General features: G+C 38.8%; 1 protein-coding gene across 2 annotated transcripts in view; it reads left to right on the top strand.

The window, feature by feature from the left end:
- The first annotated feature begins 3,318 nt into the window (after window positions 1-3,318).
- The window catches only part of STAP1 (signal transducing adaptor family member 1), a 93,258-nt gene continuing 78,569 nt past the window's right edge, over window positions 3,319-18,007 (top strand). The window contains exons 1-2 of one of the 2 annotated variants that reach the window (XM_016423226.2): window positions 3,319-3,690; window positions 3,993-4,181. The gene's annotated coding sequence lies outside the window, so the exon portion shown is untranslated. The remainder of the gene's footprint in view (window positions 3,691-3,992; window positions 4,182-18,007) is intronic. The other variant, XM_001367372.5, reaches the window with a different exon arrangement.

Raw genomic sequence — 18,007 nt, forward strand, 5'->3', positions numbered from 1 at the left:
TTTCCCAATTTTCCTGCACCATTCTCATTTGATTTTGAAAATAATTTTTTAGCTTTTCCAGAAATTCTTTTGGGTATTCTAATTCCCAGTTTTCTTTGACACTTTGCTTTTAGGTATTTTGCCATCATCTCCTGACTTTGTCTATTGATTTTCCCTGTCATCATAGTAGATTTTGATCATTGGATTCTTTTTGTTTTTGTTCTTTGCTCATTTTTCCAACTTATTTCTTGTCTAAGTTTATGTTAAAGTTGGGTTCCATTCCTAGAATGGGCAACTGTCTTAATCTTCAGATTTTTTTGAACTTCAGTTTTCAAAGCTAGGGGTTTAGAAGTTTTGTAGTATTTGCAAGGTGGTGTGATTTGGAGAGAGGTATGTATGGTCACTGTTCTCTTGGTCCCTACCAGGAAGAGCCTCTGATACCTTATAGCCAGAAGTGAGACTGCTCCTCTGTGCCTGTCCCTGCTTCCTTGTGACTATAAGCACATCTTTTGGCCCTGTAATATCTCTGTCTTGAAAAGCTTCTAAAGCTTCTGCTGCTGCTATACCTACTTCACTGCCCTCATCCCATTGTCACAGACATCTCTTTTCAACTTCTAAGTTGTTTTAACCTAGAAAAAAATGCCTCTACCTTTTGTTAGCTCTACTGTTTAGTAATTCAATCTGAGGTATTATTTCAAAGTTGTTTGGAGAAGAATATGGGGAGAGTTCACATCTTCCTCTACTCTACCTTTACTTTCCATTTTAGAAGCAACACTGAGTATTGGTTCCAAGGCAGAAGAGTAGTAAGGGTTAGACAATCAAGGTTAGGTGACTTGCCCAGGGTCATATATCTAGGAAACTGAGGCCAGATTTGAACCTAGAATCTCCTGTCTCTAAGTCTAGCACTGTTAAGAGAAGATGTTAATACAGAGTGGAAATAGGACATGGCAAGAAACATGACTGACAGACAGGGAGTCTGAATGTTGGAGAGGGGACTTCTGGAAAGGGTACCAACTAACGGGAGGTTCAATTCTGAGCCTTGGAGGGTGAATAGCTTTTCCTGGTCTCTGGATTGTTAATCCCATCTGTTTCCTAGAAGTGTCCCCAATTGACTTCAACAAGTGTCTATAAACAGTTTTGACTCTCATCTTATCAAGAACTTAGTGAACTGGCAGGACATTTCAGCTTAGCCCAAGAGGGATTATTCCCTGGAAGACAGTCTATGTGTTGGTCCTAAAGATAAAGCATCAGCCTCTGTACAACATATCTTTAAGACTCAAGATACTATTTAGACATTAGTTTAAAATAGTATAGCATAAGAGAAAGGAAGAATTGGTTTCCAGACTGTTCTCAGCTATGGCCAAGACTGGGGGACTCGAGGCCAGTCAGGACCTTTAGCTTAGGGATCTCCTGCTTCCCTTTACTCAATCATTCCCTTGTTAATGGTATATTAAACCATCTTTAAATTAAAATTCATGCACAGTCAGATAATAGTTGGAGGGTAAAGGGAGTTTTGGGAGAAGGAGCTTTATGTGGGAAACCTTTCTTTAGCCCCAAGTAGAGTCAAATGTTGGAGCGTCCAATTTTGGTTTCCCTCTGCAGATCTGTCCAGAGAAAGAGATCATCTAGGGAAGGTGCTAGATAACCTCAAAACTTCCTAGCCAATGGTTACATCCTAATTCATGAAGTGATCTCTGCTCTGAGACCATCTGCTATCCCTTCAAGTTCACCATTAGTGACCTAGGCTGAGATAGAGGGCGGTCATTAGCTCTCTACCCAGATAGAGAAGGAGTTTCTCTGGAAGTTAGTTCACCAGTTAACATTAACTAACTAACATATCATCAACCCAGGTGTTTTCCTCTATTCACTTCTTACAGCACTCTATTCACTGGGCCACCTACTGCATCCCTCCCCTTTTACTTTTAAAGCTTTGATACATTGATACTCTTTGCCAAGCCTAGAAAGAAATAGGACACTATACAAGAGGGGGAAAAAAAACCCAGAGAAATGTTACTTCCCCTGGGATAACTGCTTTTCCAAAAGAGCTATTAAAAGGGGGGGAGGGGGATTACCTTTTGAATTTAAAAAAATTAGAAAACCTTTCATTAGAAAGAAAACATTAAAATTAAGGATTTCAGTTAAAACTTGAAGCAGAAAGAAGCATCAAAGTGTTATGTCAAGCAAGGCTGAACCTGATAGCATCTAACAGAGAAGCAGGATTTTATCCAGATGAGCAGTGTTCCATAAATAAATTCCATAAACAAAAATCTCAACAATATTTAAAACCTTTCTAGCTTGGAAGAACTTGTCAGTTTAAAATCCACTAGTGTAGTCCTCAAAAACATGTTTGTAGATATAATGCAATAATGCATAATTTAGATGCTATGAGAACTGTTAAGATTTTATTTAATTTATAATGAAATAGGAATTTTAAACAAATGGAATCTTAGGTTTCTTTTTGTTATCTTTAGTAAAGTTTGTGAACCATATTGCATTGTACTGAATTTTGTTCCATTTCCTATTGTTTGACTCAATACTAGTTCAGAATAAATGGAATTTAATATGCAATTGGAGCTATATTGTTTCATATGCCAAAATGATGCTAAGAAGACCTTTAGAAAACATTGAAATCACATATTATACCATCATTGCAGGAGTCTAAAAAGTAAATATGAAATATAGAACTTTAAAGATGAGACCTATATACCAAAAAGGTTTCACTTCTGCATGATGGAAAATGGAAAGAAATCAGAATGATTATGCAAACTAAAACTGTCCCCAGTTTAGCCATTGAAGGACTCAGTTTTCCCTTATGTAAAAGGAAACTTGCAACTCTAGCTCTTTGATCCTGTGATCTCAAAAATGCTGTCCTTATTTATCCCATTAGAGCCCTACTGGTTTTAAAATGAATTTGCCAGTTAAGATTGAGAATACCTGTAAATGACAACTCTTGGATTACAGTATAACATGAGGAATGGATTGGTGTTTAAAAAGACCATTCTCTTTAAGCTGAAATCACATCTGTAGTGTCCATCTCTGCTTTAGTAAAGTGGTTGAAAATCTATATGAATATATAGAGGTTTAAATGACTATGTGTATGTTTGTGGGTGTATAACTAGATATTTTTATAATAAAGAACAAAGGTGATGTCCATAGATTTACCATGAAAGGAGAATTGGAAAGTGATACTACTTTAAATTTGTGGGTGTAGTTACTTTTTAAATTTTATTTTCAAGGTTTTTGCAACACAGTATTCTTTCTCCCCAGTTAATACTTTATTCCATTGAATTATAAAACTATATAATATGCGGAAGATGCATGAAGAGAGAGAGGACTTACAAGCCAAGTCATGCAAGAAACAAAGCTGGGGATCTGTCTGTCAATCAAGACGAAGATTCCAAATGGAATGTTCCCAGGAGAGGCAGTTGGAGGTGGCCAGGGGAGATGAACTGAGGATACTTTGGCTCTGGGTTTTTTCCTGACCAAGGGAGGCAAGCCTGGCTGAAAGGGGAAGAAGTTGAACTGATTCTATTAGCTTCTGTCCCAGGCTGAAGGACCCTGGGGAGGGGGGGAGCTTCTGAAGTTAGGCTGAGAGACCTTGATGATTTTGTGAATTGAAAGAAGAAAAGAAGACTTAAGTTATCCTCCATCTCTCTGACTGTCCCCCTATCACAGCTGAGACTTCCCAAACCCTCATAATCCTCATAAATAGTTAAGTAAATATACTTGTAAGATAGATGGCAGTAATTCACTGAAAGATAGGTTTAGTGTTCTTGTTAGAAAATGTACAATGCCCAAATTCAGTTCTATATTCCATGAACTTGACTTCTTTAACAGCTGCCTCCTTCTTTCTACTCTTATATGTATATATTTTTTCCTATGTTAAATACTTTCAAGAAAAGATCTTCACTAATTTTCTTGCTTGCTGATTATGGCTATTATGCCACTTCTCTTTTGGGGGGTATTTAGAAATGCTTTATTTTTTTTCCTTCTGACAATCATTGTCATCTCAGACATGACATCCCTTTGGAGTGGATGAAGAAAGTTCAGTACCATACCAAGAATTCTTAGAGCCAGCCAGAACTAGCAGGAAGGCCTTCAGGAACCTGGAGCATGGGGCCAGTGGCTGTGTGGCTTCAGTCAGAAAGCTCATCTGTTTCCTCCCTTCCATGGGCATGCTGACCTCCACAAGAAACCTGAAGGTAATAGGCATGAAGAAGAAATAAACATTTACATAGCTCCTCTATAATGTGACAGGCACTAAATTAAATGCTTTGTAAATAATATCTTAGTTGATTCTCACAACCTTCAAGGTAGATGCTATTATTATCCTTATTTTATAATTGGGGAAACTGAGACAGTTTAAATAATTTACCCAAAGTCACACAAATGTCTGAGAGATTTGAACTCAGGCATTCCTGACTGCAGGATCAGTATTCTATGTACCAAGCCACCTAGCTATCTCAGGGATCTTGAATTAAAATCCTAATTTAAGGTACTAACAATATGACAATGGCCAAGTCACTTAACTGGACTTTGACTTTCTCCATCTGTAAAATAGACATAGCAATACTTGTACTTCCCAACATTACTGTAAGGAAAGACTTGGTCAAACTGTGAGTTATTACCTTGTGAAGAGTGAATCAAACTCTCTTTGTCTATCAATCAACAACTTTAGTTAATCAGTTAATCAAAAACTTAAGTATCCCTTCTTAGTATCTTACCAATCACTAAGTATAAGCATTCACAAGTCACACTAGAGTGGGTGACAACTCCAAAGGCTACTGCCACCCCACCTTGGGCAGTGCTAGGCAAACTGAAAGACTGTGATTGGTTCCTGTAAAGTGGGGGAGCCACAGGAAGAGATGTTGAGAAAACGGCTTTAAAAAGTTCAGCTTGAGGATTCAGGGATTCTCTCTGAGATGGTGAGCAGGACTAGAGGAAGAGACTCTTTCCTTGGATCTTATGTTGGCTTGAGCTGTGACAAGGAAATCACTTTAAAAGACTGATATATATATTAATTTAAGGTCGCCAAGGAATTCAGCTATGTAATTCCTAAATGAAAACTCAAGTCAGCCGTCAACCTTTTATAGAGTTTAATTACAAACAGGAGGAGGAAAGGAATTAGAGAGAGAGAGAGAGAGAGAGAGAGAGAGAGAGAGAGAGAGAGAAAGGGGAGAGAAGGGAATAGGGCTTAAATACCCCTTCTGTTTAGGCTGGGCCAAAAGGCCCAAGCCCTTAGATAGCTGGGGCAAAGAAAGGAGATCAGTCCCTATTACTCATGTGACCAAAATGGAGAAACAGTCTCAAGGGCCTCCACCTCCAGCTTCCTTCAGAGCAAGCTTCTCAGAGCACCTCTCCAACCACTCAGAGCCAAAACTCTCCAACCAACCACCTCAGTCCTCAGACCCCTCTATCTTTAAGGAAACCATCCAAGTTCCCTCCCCTCAGTTCTCACATCTACCAATCACTGTCCATCATTTTCCCTGTGCCAATGGTGGCTCTAGCTTAACCCAGGACCGCCCAGAGGTCTGTGGCTTTGCACATGTCTGTTGAAGGTCATATTCTCAAATAATTAAATCTTGATCTTTTGCTACAGCCCTTCCTAAATCCTGTTACCCTGAGTAGGGTAGAGATTGGAATAATTAAATTTTGATCTATGCTGCAGCCCTTCCTAAATCCTGTTAGGACTGAGTAGGGTGGAGATTGCAATTTCCAAGACCTGGTTCTGTCATTCCAAGTATCTCCATTGTATCAATTCTAAAATCAATCATGACTCAAAGAAATTCCTGTTCTATGCTTAAGCATAGGTCAAAGCCCTTTCCATTGTTCAGCAAAAGGTTTCTGTCCTAAAGTAATCTTAAGAAGGGAGGAGGAGGAACCTCCCATGCCAATGGGGTTCACATTCCAATAGAGTTCCCACTTTCAACAGGAAATTTTTCAAGTATGAAATTTCCCAATGGTGAAATTTCCAACAATTATATAAGTCTAAGAAATTTTAAGGTTTACAGAGGTGGTGAGTAGAGTGATTCCTTTCTTAGTTCTTTAGTGAGGAGACCCTCACTGCTCATTGGCACTTCTGTGGAACACTCCTTTCAGCGTGAGTTCTGGTGATATAGGAGAGAATTCACCTCAGACATCTCATTTCTCATAGGGCTCTACTACTTTGGGACTTCTCTGATTGACTTAACTGAATTCAAATCCTGAGTTGAGTACCTTCCCATCCTCCCTCCATGATAGTCAGCTTTCTTTTGTGTGTTATGTTGCCCAATTGGATTGTAAACTCTTTGAAGGTAGGGACTTGTGTTTGTGTGTGAGAGAGACCAGGGTCTTAGCACAATACTTAGCACTTAGTAGATACTTAATGTTTATTGATTGAGACTTAATACCTTCTTATCCCCCTTAGTTGACTCTCCCCTCTGGTTGGAGGACTAAGCAAAACCTTCCCAGAGCCTTCCATTTTCCATATTTGGATTAGAATCTTTGAACTTCATTCCCCTCCACCAAGCTGGATTCTGTCTGGGTCAGTCTCTCCTTAGCAGTTTCATTTTATGTATTGTCATCTCCTATTAGATTATAAGTTCCTTGAGAACAGGGTCTTATCTTTCTTATTTTTATCCCCAGTGCTTAGTACAGTGCCTGGCACAAAGTAGATGCTTAATATTTATTGAATTTTGTTTCTTTAAACATGATAAAATGATAATTTTTTTTGGCAAGTACAGATTTACCTTGGATAGAGGTTGTAAGAATTTAAAATTTAGGTTTCATGCTAAATATGAGAATCCTAAAATGATATTGTCATCACCAATTTAAAAATATTACAGTTTAAGTCAAAATGACTTTTAGCAGCTTTATTTACAAAGAGGTGGAAAGAGTAAAAGTAGAAAAATGTAAATAAAGAGACAGAAAGTACTACCTAGCTACCAATACCCTGAGTTTAATCCTAATGTCTCCAGACCTTAAATGTGAATCTGAAATCAAATCTCACTAGAATCCAAAGTCCTAATTAGGAAGCCAAAATTTGAAGACACAAGAACCTTCAGTGCACAAGAGGCTAAGACCACCAAGAATATCACCAGAACTTACGCTGAAGGGAGTGTCCTACTGACCTACCAATGAGCAGAGAGGGTCTCCTCACTAAAGAACCAAGAAAAGAATCACTCTACTCACCACCTCAAGCCAACATAAGATCCAGGGAAAGAATCTCCTCCCCTAGTCTTGCTCACCAACTCAGAATGAATCCCTGAATCCTCAAGCTGGACTTTATAAAGCAGTTTTCTCAACATCACTTCCTGTGGCTCCCTCACTTTATGGGAACCAATTGTAGTCTTTTTTTTTTTCCAAATTCTTTGATCCAGCAACACTGTCCTCCTTGTTATTTTGTAAAAGACACTCCATTTCTTGACTCCACAAATTTTTTCCTACTGCCTCCCATCCTGTGCTTGGTATATTCTCTTTCCTCCTCTCCACCTACTGATTTCCCAGTCCAATCTAAAATCTGACTTTTGCAAAACACCTTCCTAATATTTAATTTTAGTATGTTCCCTCTTAATTATTTCCTATTTATCCTGTAGATAGTGTAAATAAAGATTTTGAGAAGTGACAAATGCATCTGCAAAAAAGAAAAGGAGCTTAGAACTTTGTGAAATAGCAATCAACTGAGATGGGGAGACAGTTCCATGGGAACCTGTGGAAAAAGCAGTTAAGCAGCTTGACCTGGCTGAAAGGATTCCTTCTATGGCTGTTGGACCAGAAGGTGGAAGATAGACTTTCTCTCTAGCCATTGCCTTATGCATAAGACAGTGAGCTGAAAAAGACATTTGGGTTTTTAGCCCAGAAGAAACCTGTCATCATTACTATCAATATGTCCCCTAGGGAAAGATAACTTTGTTTCCTGAATCTGAATATATCTTGAAATCTTCAATCAACAGGATAACTTGGAAATTTTTGGGAGGCCTATTTTCCTCTCACCCCTCCCCTCTCCTTACCTCCTCTACCCAAAAGAATAAAATACCTCTTACTTAAAGGATTTGATTATGGGATTTGGTTATTAGAATACATTGCCCAAGATGGCCATAGATGGACCTTGAAGAATTGCGGGAAACAGCTCTATATGTTTCAATGGGAAACAAAGAAAAGGAGGAAGAGAATAATGATCTCATGGAGAAAATGGAGAAACAATTGACATAGTTAACAAATAAGATGGCTGAACTGGAAAGAGGACATGATACTCAACCAATGGCACTTGCCCCTCTCCAGGAATCTATCCATCCATTATCTGCCAATTCTGTGAGAAGAAGGGCCACAGAATGATAGAGTGTAGAACTTTATTCAAGGCAATCAGAAGGAATGTGCAGTTTAATAACAACTACAGAAGTGATAATTATAGAAATAACTATAATAATGATAATGGAAACCACAACTTTAGGAATGATAACTTTAGGAATAGATATTGGGAAAATGAAAAATGACTCCACAACAATATAACTTAAGTGGTGCTCATTCAAAAAATACTCGGGGTGCTAATGCCCCTCAGGGAGGTACACTTAAGGGGGGTGCCCAAGGAACTTCCCAAATACTATGAAGGGGGGGCTGGGGCACAGGAATCAGAGGATACAACCTTTGATTTTCCGGACCCTGATGTTGTCCCTACCCATTGTCCCTATCCACTACCCCCCCATACTAATGGACCCCATATTACCTTAAATGTGGGTGACATCTGTTATGATTGTCTTCTAGACACTGGAGCTTCCAGGTTTGTATTAAAGAGTATACCTGATTTACATTGCTATTCCATTGGCTCAGAGAATGTAATGGGAGTGTCAGGGATTCCCCAAAGAGTTAAAAAGCTTTCCCCTAGAATGGTGTCTGTAGGACCCCTAGAAGTACCTGATACATGATATGGGATGATAATACAACTTCTAATTATTAGGGTAATTAGAAGGATTCTACACAGAAAGAGGATGTGGAACTGAATTAATCACATTGGAATGATGTAAAAAGAAATTGAGAAATGAGAAAAGAGAGATGCTTTGGGAGAAAGAAGGAAGAGAAGAATTAAGAAAATTGTCTCAAAAGAGGCATACAATGGGGCAGCTAGGTGACACAGTGAAAAGAGAGCCAAGCCTAGAGATATGGACATCATGGAGTCAAATGTGGCCTCAGACACTTGCTACTTGTGCAATCCTGAACAAGTCATTTAATCTCAATTGCCTAGACATTTCCATTCTTCCACCTTGAAATCATATATCAATTTTCATATCAATTTTAAGTCAGAAGATAAAGGTTTAAAATTGAAAAGAGGCATACAAGGAAGAGCTTTTAAAATGGAAGGGAAATGGTGTGGTGGGGCAGGCAATAATTTAACTTCACTAACTTCTATAGTAGTTCAAAAAGAAAATATATAAATATATACACACACTCAGTTGTTAATGGGAATCTATATTACCCAACAGAGAAGTAGGAAAGGAAGAATATGAGAGAAAAGGATATAAGAGCTAAAGGGGAGGGCACATAAAAGAAGGCATTAATCAGAAACAAAATGGACTTTAGAGGAGAAATAGGCTAAAAAGAGAAGAATAAACAAAAGAAAATAGGATAGAGAAAAATGCATTTAGTAATAATAAATCTGAATGTGAATGGTTAAACTCATTGCAAAAATGGAAGCATATAGCAGAATAGATTAGAAACCAAAATCCAATGATATATATGATATATTGTTTTCAAGAAATACATTTGGAAAAGAGAGACACACAGAGAGAATTAAAATAAGAGGCTGGAGTAGAACTTATTATGTTTTAGATGAAATAAAAAATTAAGGGGTGGTAGTCATGATCTCAGTTAAATCCAGAATAAAATTAGAGTTAATTAAAATGTATAAACACAGAAATACTATCTTGCAAAGTGGAATAATAGACAATGAAGTAATATAAATACTAAAATATACACAGCAAATGGCATAGCATGCAAATTCTTAAGAGGAAAAGTTAAATGAATTGTATGAGTAAATAGTAGTAAAATTATATAAATGGGGAGCCTCAATATTCCTCTCTCAGATCTAGATAAATCTAACTATTAAATAAGAAAGAAGCCAAAAAGATGAATATCTTTGAAAAGTTTATTAGATATACCTCTGAAGAAAACCAAGTTGGAATAGAAGAGTATGCCTTTTTCTCAGCTATCCATGGCATTTCCCAAAAAAATTTTCACCTCACAACCAAATGCAGAAAAGGAAAAATATTATATACAGGCTTTACAGACCATAATGCTAGAAAAATTACATTTAATAAAGGGCTGTGGAAGCACAGATTAAAGGCTAATTGAAAACTAAAAATTCTAATTCTAAAAAATAAGTTAATAAAAGAACAAATCATAAAAAACAATTAATTCCATTAAAAAGAATGACAACAATGAGATAGCATACTGAAATTTGTGGGATATAGCCAAAAGAATACTTATGGGAAAATTTGCATCTCTAAATGTATACATCAGAAAAAAGAGAAAGAACAGATCAATGAATTGGGTGTGTAACAACAATATCAATGAAACAAACTAGAAAAAGTATAAATTAAAAATCTCCAATTAAACATCAAAAAGGAAATCCTTAAAATCAAAAGAGAGATTAATGAAATTGAAAGTAAAAAGACTGAATAAATAAAACTAGGAGCTTGTTTATTGAAAACCTAATAAATAATTGATTGATTTGATTAAAAAAGGAAAAAATTAATTTCCAATATCAAAAATGAATGGAGTGAATGAACCACCAATGAAGATGAAATTAAAACAATTATTAGTTATTTTGACCAATTATATACCCCAGCAAAATTAACCATCTCAGTTAAATGGATGAATATTTAGAAAAATATAAACTGCTCAGATCAATGGAAAAAAATAATAGATTACTTAAATAGCCCTGTTTTAGAAAAAGCAATTAATAAGCCATCAATGACTTCACTCCCCCCAAAATTCCCAAGACAAGATTGATTTGCAAGTGAATTCTACTAAGCAATATGGAATAATTAATCATATGACATAAATTATTTGAAACAGATAAAGAAGTCCTACCACGTTACATTTATGACACAAATATGGTTTTGATACTTAAACCAGGGAGAACAAAAGAGAGGAAAAAAAAAACTATAGACCAATTTCCTTAATGAATATTGATGTAAAAGTTTTAACAGTAATTTTTTTTCTCTCTTTTGTTCTCCCTAGTTTAAGTATCAAAACCATATTTGTGTCATAAATGTAATTTGGTAGGGTTCTTTTACCTATGGAAATTTAAACACTAGCAAGGAAATTATAGAACTATATCACAAAGATTATACATCGATCTCATATAAGAAATGCAGGGCTATTTCAATATTAGGAAAACTATCATCACAATTAACCATATTAATATTGATAGCAACAAAGCTCACATGATTTGGGGACCCTTGACTGGGTGTGACAGCGTTGATGGATAATGAACGGGAAGACAGTGGAAAGTTTCAACCTGTAGCACAGGCCTCACAAGGAGCTGCTCTGCTTTCATTCAGGCTTGGCTTTATTTTATACCCTCAGTGGTTACACAGATACATACTTTGATTCCATGGATTCCAACAACAAACACAAAGCCTAAGGAGATAATCAACAAAACACTGATGCTAAGTGCAGGATCCGAGGGCAAAATCAACATAACCCAGTTTCAGGTCAGAGAAGCTTGTTCTTGGCCTGTACATGGGGGTGGGGAATTCTGAGCACAGATTTGCCTGAAGTTTTTATGCCTAGAAAAGAGGGTCCTATGTAAGTGGGTACATAAGAATCCTTAGGTTTAATTTTGTAAGTAGGATAGCCTAGTGTTTTTCTGGGGGAATAGAGTGTGATATCTGTATTAACCTTACAAGCATGATGCTTTCATCTATTTTCCCTAGGGCTAGGAGCAATTCCAACAATAAGGAATGTTAGTGAGAAGTCACACAGAGGAGGTCTAAGTGGATGTTTCCATCCTTCCTGGGGACCACTTTGAAACCTCTGGTTTCCACCTGTGACTGTGTAACTGTGGGGGGTTTGTTGGCTCCTGGCACTATATAAATAGATGCAGAAAAAGCATTTGACAAAATATAATACCCACTCCTATTAAAACACTAGAAAGCATAAAAATCAAAGGAGTCTTTCCTAAAATAATCAGTATCTATCTAAACCTAATGGCAAGTATTATCTTTAATAGGGATAAACTTAAATCTTTCCCAATAAGATTAGGAAGGATATCCATTATGAGCACTATTATTCAATACTGTAGTAGAGATACTAGCTAAAAAAAGAAGATAAGAAAAAGATTAAGGGAATAGAAATAGGCAATGAAGAGGCAAAAAAGATCATTCTTTGTTGATCATATGTTGATATACCTAGAAACTATAAAGAATTACCTAAAAAAAAAGTTGATAGAATTAACAACTTTAGCAAAGTTGTATGATATAAATAAACCTACACATTATTTCTATACACTATCAACAAAACTCAGCAGGAAAAGATAGAAAGAGAAATTCAATTCAAGTAAATGTAAACAATTTAAAACCCCTGGGAGTTTACCTACCAAAATAAACCTAGGGATTATGTGAATCTAATTACAAAACACTTCACACATAGGAAGGTCTAAACAATCAGAGAAATAGATAAGCAAAGCTAATATAATGTAAATGGTAATGCTGTCATGGGCTTTGTACTCTAAGAAACTCTGACAAACTATTTTCAGGGAAATTCCTTTGCTCCCTTACACCCTCAGACTCCTTACCCAAAAAATCTGACCCTGAAAGGATTATCCTCCTTTGATTGTCCCATTGATCCAAATCATGAGAAAAACCCTCATGCCTTCAGGGAAAACTCCTCCCCAACCCTTTGCCCCAGAGTCAAGCCCTCATTGAATATAAAGACCCCAGAACTGAGGCATTCAGGGAGCAACCTCCCAGGTTGCTCCACTCATGCTGTTTTGCTTGCCAAAAATTCAACATTACTAATAAATCTCCCTTTACTTTTAAATTAAGTTTTGGAGTCTTGCATTCTTGCAAAAGCTATCCTTCCCAAACTCTAGGTGTGTACCTCTGTACCCCACAACATCTGGCAACCAATGTGGGGATGCCCCAGATCATCCATAAGGACACAGCTCAGTTAGGAAGGAGCCTTTCTTGGACTCCTGAAACCCCCATCTTTGGGGTGACATCTTTGTGGGACCTCTTTTGTCCTCTCTCTTCCATCAGCCCCAAAAGTCAGTCTAGTCTGGCCACTGGTTCTGGGGTCTATTGGCTCCCCTTTTTTATACTAGAAGATGCTCTTGTGAAGGGAAGACTTTTGCCTCACTAAACATGAGTGCTATAGGTCGGGAAACCTCTGTGGAGGCACAGTTGTTGACCCTCGGTGTGGAATTGACTATTCCACATCCATGGTCATGGGCTTTCATGCCTACTGGTCCCAGAAGTCAAGTCAGCCTGGATGCTGGTTATGGGGTCTATTGGCTCCCCTTTTTCATACTAGAAGACTTTCCAGTGAAGGGGAGACTCTTGCCTCACTATTGTGAGTGCTATAGGTCAGGAAACCTCTGTGGATGCACAGTTGTTGACCCTCAGTGTGGAATTGACCATTCCACATCAAAATGGGACAGAGACAGAGCATACCCCCAAGATTCCCCTTTGGGGTGTATACTTGAAAATTGGGAAAAATTGGATCTATACAACTTGAAAAAAGAGAAACTAATTTCTTTTTGTAATGTTAAATGCCCATCTTACACTCTTGATAAACAAGAAGCATGGCCTACTCATGGTACCCTAAATTATAATACCATCTAACAATTGGACCTGTTTTGCATGAAGAATGGGGAAAAAGGCAGCATAACCCTATATTTCAGCCTTTATTAAACTTAGCCTGAATCCTGAGCTTAGGAGGGCTCGCCATATGCACCTTATGGCACCCTTGCCAACCCCTACTGGGGAAGACCTCCAGAGGACATTTTGAATGATTCAGCACTCAATGGCAAATTTGCCTCTCAGAGGTGAGGGGAGATAACAGCTCCCCCACCAGCTGAGGTTAGACCATAGCCTTCTTCTCTCCCAACCTCCTCAGAACTAACATTCACTTCAGGATCCCCTCCAGGTTCAACTGTTTCTTCTTCTCAACTCTGCTCCAAAACCCCCACCTTACTCTCCAGGCTCAGACCCTGAGGCCATTTCTGTCTCCCAAACCACGCCCCACCATAATATCCCCTTGTACCCACCATGGCCTGATAATGTTACCTTGCCCATCCCCCAACCAAGCTGGGATTTGGCCATAGAAGTAGCAGATGAGAAGGCCCAAGGTGGCACATGGGTAGGAGTCCCTGGTGCCACCGCTGTCCCAGGGCAAGGTCCCAGGTGGGACTATATGAATGAAAGACATATACAACGTAGAGATAACATGATTGATCATCTCCTTGAGGCCACACAGAGAGGGATGAGTAAGCAAGTAAATTATAACAAGCTCAAAGAGGTTACTCAAGGAAAGGAGGAGAATCCAGCTCTCTTCCTGTCCCGATTAGTAAAGGCCATGAAACAGTATACAAATGTCCACCAAGAGATCGACGAGGGGGCAATTATCTTAGGCCTCCATTTTATGGGACAGTCAGCACCAGACATCAGGCAAAAACTGCAAAAGCTGGGCCTGGGACCCCAAACTCCAATAAACCAATTAGTCAATGTGGCCTTTAAGGTTTTTCACAACAGGGACCAGGTGAAAATGGAAGGACAAATCCCTGAGAAACTGCTCGCAGCAGTCCTCACCTCCCTGACCCATGGGCAGATGCCAAGGGGCTCTTGCTACACCTGTGGACAGAATGGACATTGGTCCCAGGGTTGTCCTTCAAAGGGAAAACTGCCCTCAACTCATGCCCAGCCTGCGGACAACAAGGACACTTGAAATGCCAGTGCCCCTCCACACAGAGACTTCAACAACCCAAGAGGCATCCCCCCATCCTCCAGTCTCCTGAAGATTGGGAAGAGGGGCACCCTGGGGCCAACGTGCTCCCAGTTTCCACCACTATCGCTGAACCCAGGGTTAATCTCGAGGTAGAAGATGTGAGTTTCTCATTGATGCAGGGGCAACTCACTCTGTCCTTACCTCACATGAAGGTCCTACAATCCTTTCGCAGCACTAGGTAATTGGAGTTTGGGGTATGATCCTTAGATATAGGGAAACAGCACCCCTAACCTGTGCCCAATTCTCCCATATCTCACTAACTTCCAGAGCTACTCCTCTGCAAAAGCCTCCAACAATCTCATCAGAAATCTGGGAGAAAGTACCTCCCATTGTCTGGGATCAAGGCATACCTGGACAAGTCATTTATAAGAATCCCAAAATGAAAAGCCTCAAGCCTAATTCTCCTTATCCTCACTGGAAGCAATATCCCATTTCCCCAGAGGCCAGAAAATGATTACAACCTCTCATTGATAAATTCCTAGCCCATGGTCTCTCACCTTTCCTAAGAGAATGGGGCTACAAGGTCTCTGCCTCTAAATCCCAATTGGTGTCCCAGTCTGTAACTCACTTGGGACACAACCTCATCCCAAATTCCCGCTCCCTGATCACAGACAGGAAACAGGCCATCCTATCCATAACTGTCCCCTCCACCAAAAGACCGCTCGGAACTTTTCTGGGTATGGCAGGGTATTGTTCCATTTGGATCCCTAATTTTGGGATCAGCGCAAAACCCATCTATGAGGCCATGAAGGGATCTGACTCAGAACCCCTGCATTGGGGGTGGGGGTGTGCACAAAAAGGAGCCTTTTTACTTCTAAAATCCAGGCTGTTTGCCGGCCCTGCCTTAGGAATTCCAGACCTTGAAAAGCTCTTCTTTTCATCTGTGGATGAGAGAAAGCAATTTGCCATAGGGGTTTTAGCCCAGTACTTAGGACCCAATCTAAGGCCCATGGAAATTAGATCTGGTTAGCCAAGGGTGGCCACCATACCTAAGATCAGTTTCTGTTACAGCCCAAATGGCAGAAGAGGCATCTAAAATAATTCTAGGCCAACCCCTAGAAACTCTGACCCCACATAGGGTCCTGAGTATTCTGGAGACTAAAAGCCATCCATGGATCACTAGAGGCCATCTCACTAAATACCAAGCTCTCACAATTGCCCTAATAAGAATCAGGATAGTCCCTCTAGGGGCAAATTTAGGGCTGAGCCCATTTGAACAGTTGTATGAGGTTGCTTTTCTATCCTCTGATGTTCTTTTAGATACAGAAATCCACAGCTTGGTTAGGTTTTCTAAGCAACTTGGCCCAATCTACTAGGTTCCAAGAGCCTCAAGAGAGGATAAAGAGGAATCCTTCCACCCAGCCCAAACAGGAGATTTGGTATACCAGAAAACATGAATTGGATCAAACCAGCCAACACCTCAGTGGGAGGAGCACCATCCAGTCATTCTATCTACCCCTTTCCTCCTTGTTATTTCAAATCTCTCTTGCTCTAGCCATGACTATCCTTTTCTTACACTTTCTGTCTTTTCTTGTTTTTTTAATCATGCATGTCTAGCCAGCTGGATAGATAATTCTCTGATTTGTAACCTTTTCACTTCTCTAGTTGCTTGTAGGGTGAAAGATCCCATTAGAGTCACTGAGATGCCAATACAACTCTGTAACTTTCCCAGCCTGAAACCCTGGACATTGCCTACAGCAGGGACAACCATTCTCAGCTCTGAAGAAGCTACAGAATACTGAGACCATTGCCTCTTTTTATCTTAGATATTTGGAGAGGGGGGAGATGTCATGGGCATTGTACCCCCAGAAACTCAGACAAACTATTATCAGGGAAATTCTTTTGCTCCCTTACACTCTTTGACTCAAGACCCAAAACATCTGACTCAGAGAGGATTATCCTCATTTGATTGTCCCATTGATCCAAATCATGACAACCACCCCCATGCCTTCAGGGAAAACTCCTCTCCAACCCCTTGACCCAGAGTCAAGTCCTCATTGAGTATAAAAACCCCAGAACTGAGGCATTGGGGAGCAATCTCCCAGGATGCTCCACTCATGCTGTCTTACTTGCCAAAAATTCAACATTACTAATAAATCTCTCTTTACCTTTAAGTTAAATTTTGGAGTCTTGTATTCCTACAAAAGGTATCCTTCCTGAACCCCAGGGATATACCTCTGTACCCCACAACATCACGACCTAAATTAATTTACTTATTTACTATCATACTAATTAAACTACCAAAGAATTATTTTATAGAATTAGAAAAATAATAACAAAATTTATTTGGAAGAACAAATGGTCAAGGGGTAGCTCAGTGGCTCAGTGGATAGAAAACCATGTCTGGAGATGAGAGATCCTAGGTTCAAATTTGGCATCAAGACATTTCCTAGCTTTCTGACCCTGGGCAAGGCATTTAACCCCAATATCTACCTCTTATCACTCTTCTCTCTTGGAACTAATAATTAGTTTCTATTCTAAGACAGAAAGTGAGTTTTGGGGGTTTTGGAAGAATATCAAGGGAGTCAATGAAAAGGTTTTTTAAAAAAGGCAGCCAAGCACTTCCTGATTTCAAATTTTATTTAAAAGCATTCATCAAAACCATCTGGTATTGGCTAAAAATAGTAATGAATCAGTGAAATAAATTAGGTACATATGCTAGAGTAATTTTGTACTTAAAAACCCAAAGAATTCACCATTGGTCAAAAATTACTGGGAAAACCAGAAAGCAGTTGGCCATAATTAGGCATATACCAATGTCTCATACCTTTTATCTAGATATGATAAAAATGGATAAATTATTTTGACATGAAGGCTGATATCATAAATAAATTAGAAGAGAATGGAGAAATGTACTTTTCAGAACAATGGATAAAGGAAGCATTTATGAACAAATGAGATGGAGGGGAGTAGAGGAAGTAAAATTGATAATTATGATTACTTGAAATTAAATAAATTTTGCATAAACTGTTACTGCCAAAGTTTGGAGAGAAAAAGATGTTTTGCAGCAAGTTTCTTTAATAAAGGCTTCAATTCTCAAATATAT

Source organism: Monodelphis domestica, chromosome 6 (genome assembly GCF_027887165.1).
Source record: "Monodelphis domestica isolate mMonDom1 chromosome 6, mMonDom1.pri, whole genome shotgun sequence".
NCBI classification, from domain to species: Eukaryota; Metazoa; Chordata; class Mammalia; order Didelphimorphia; family Didelphidae; genus Monodelphis; species Monodelphis domestica.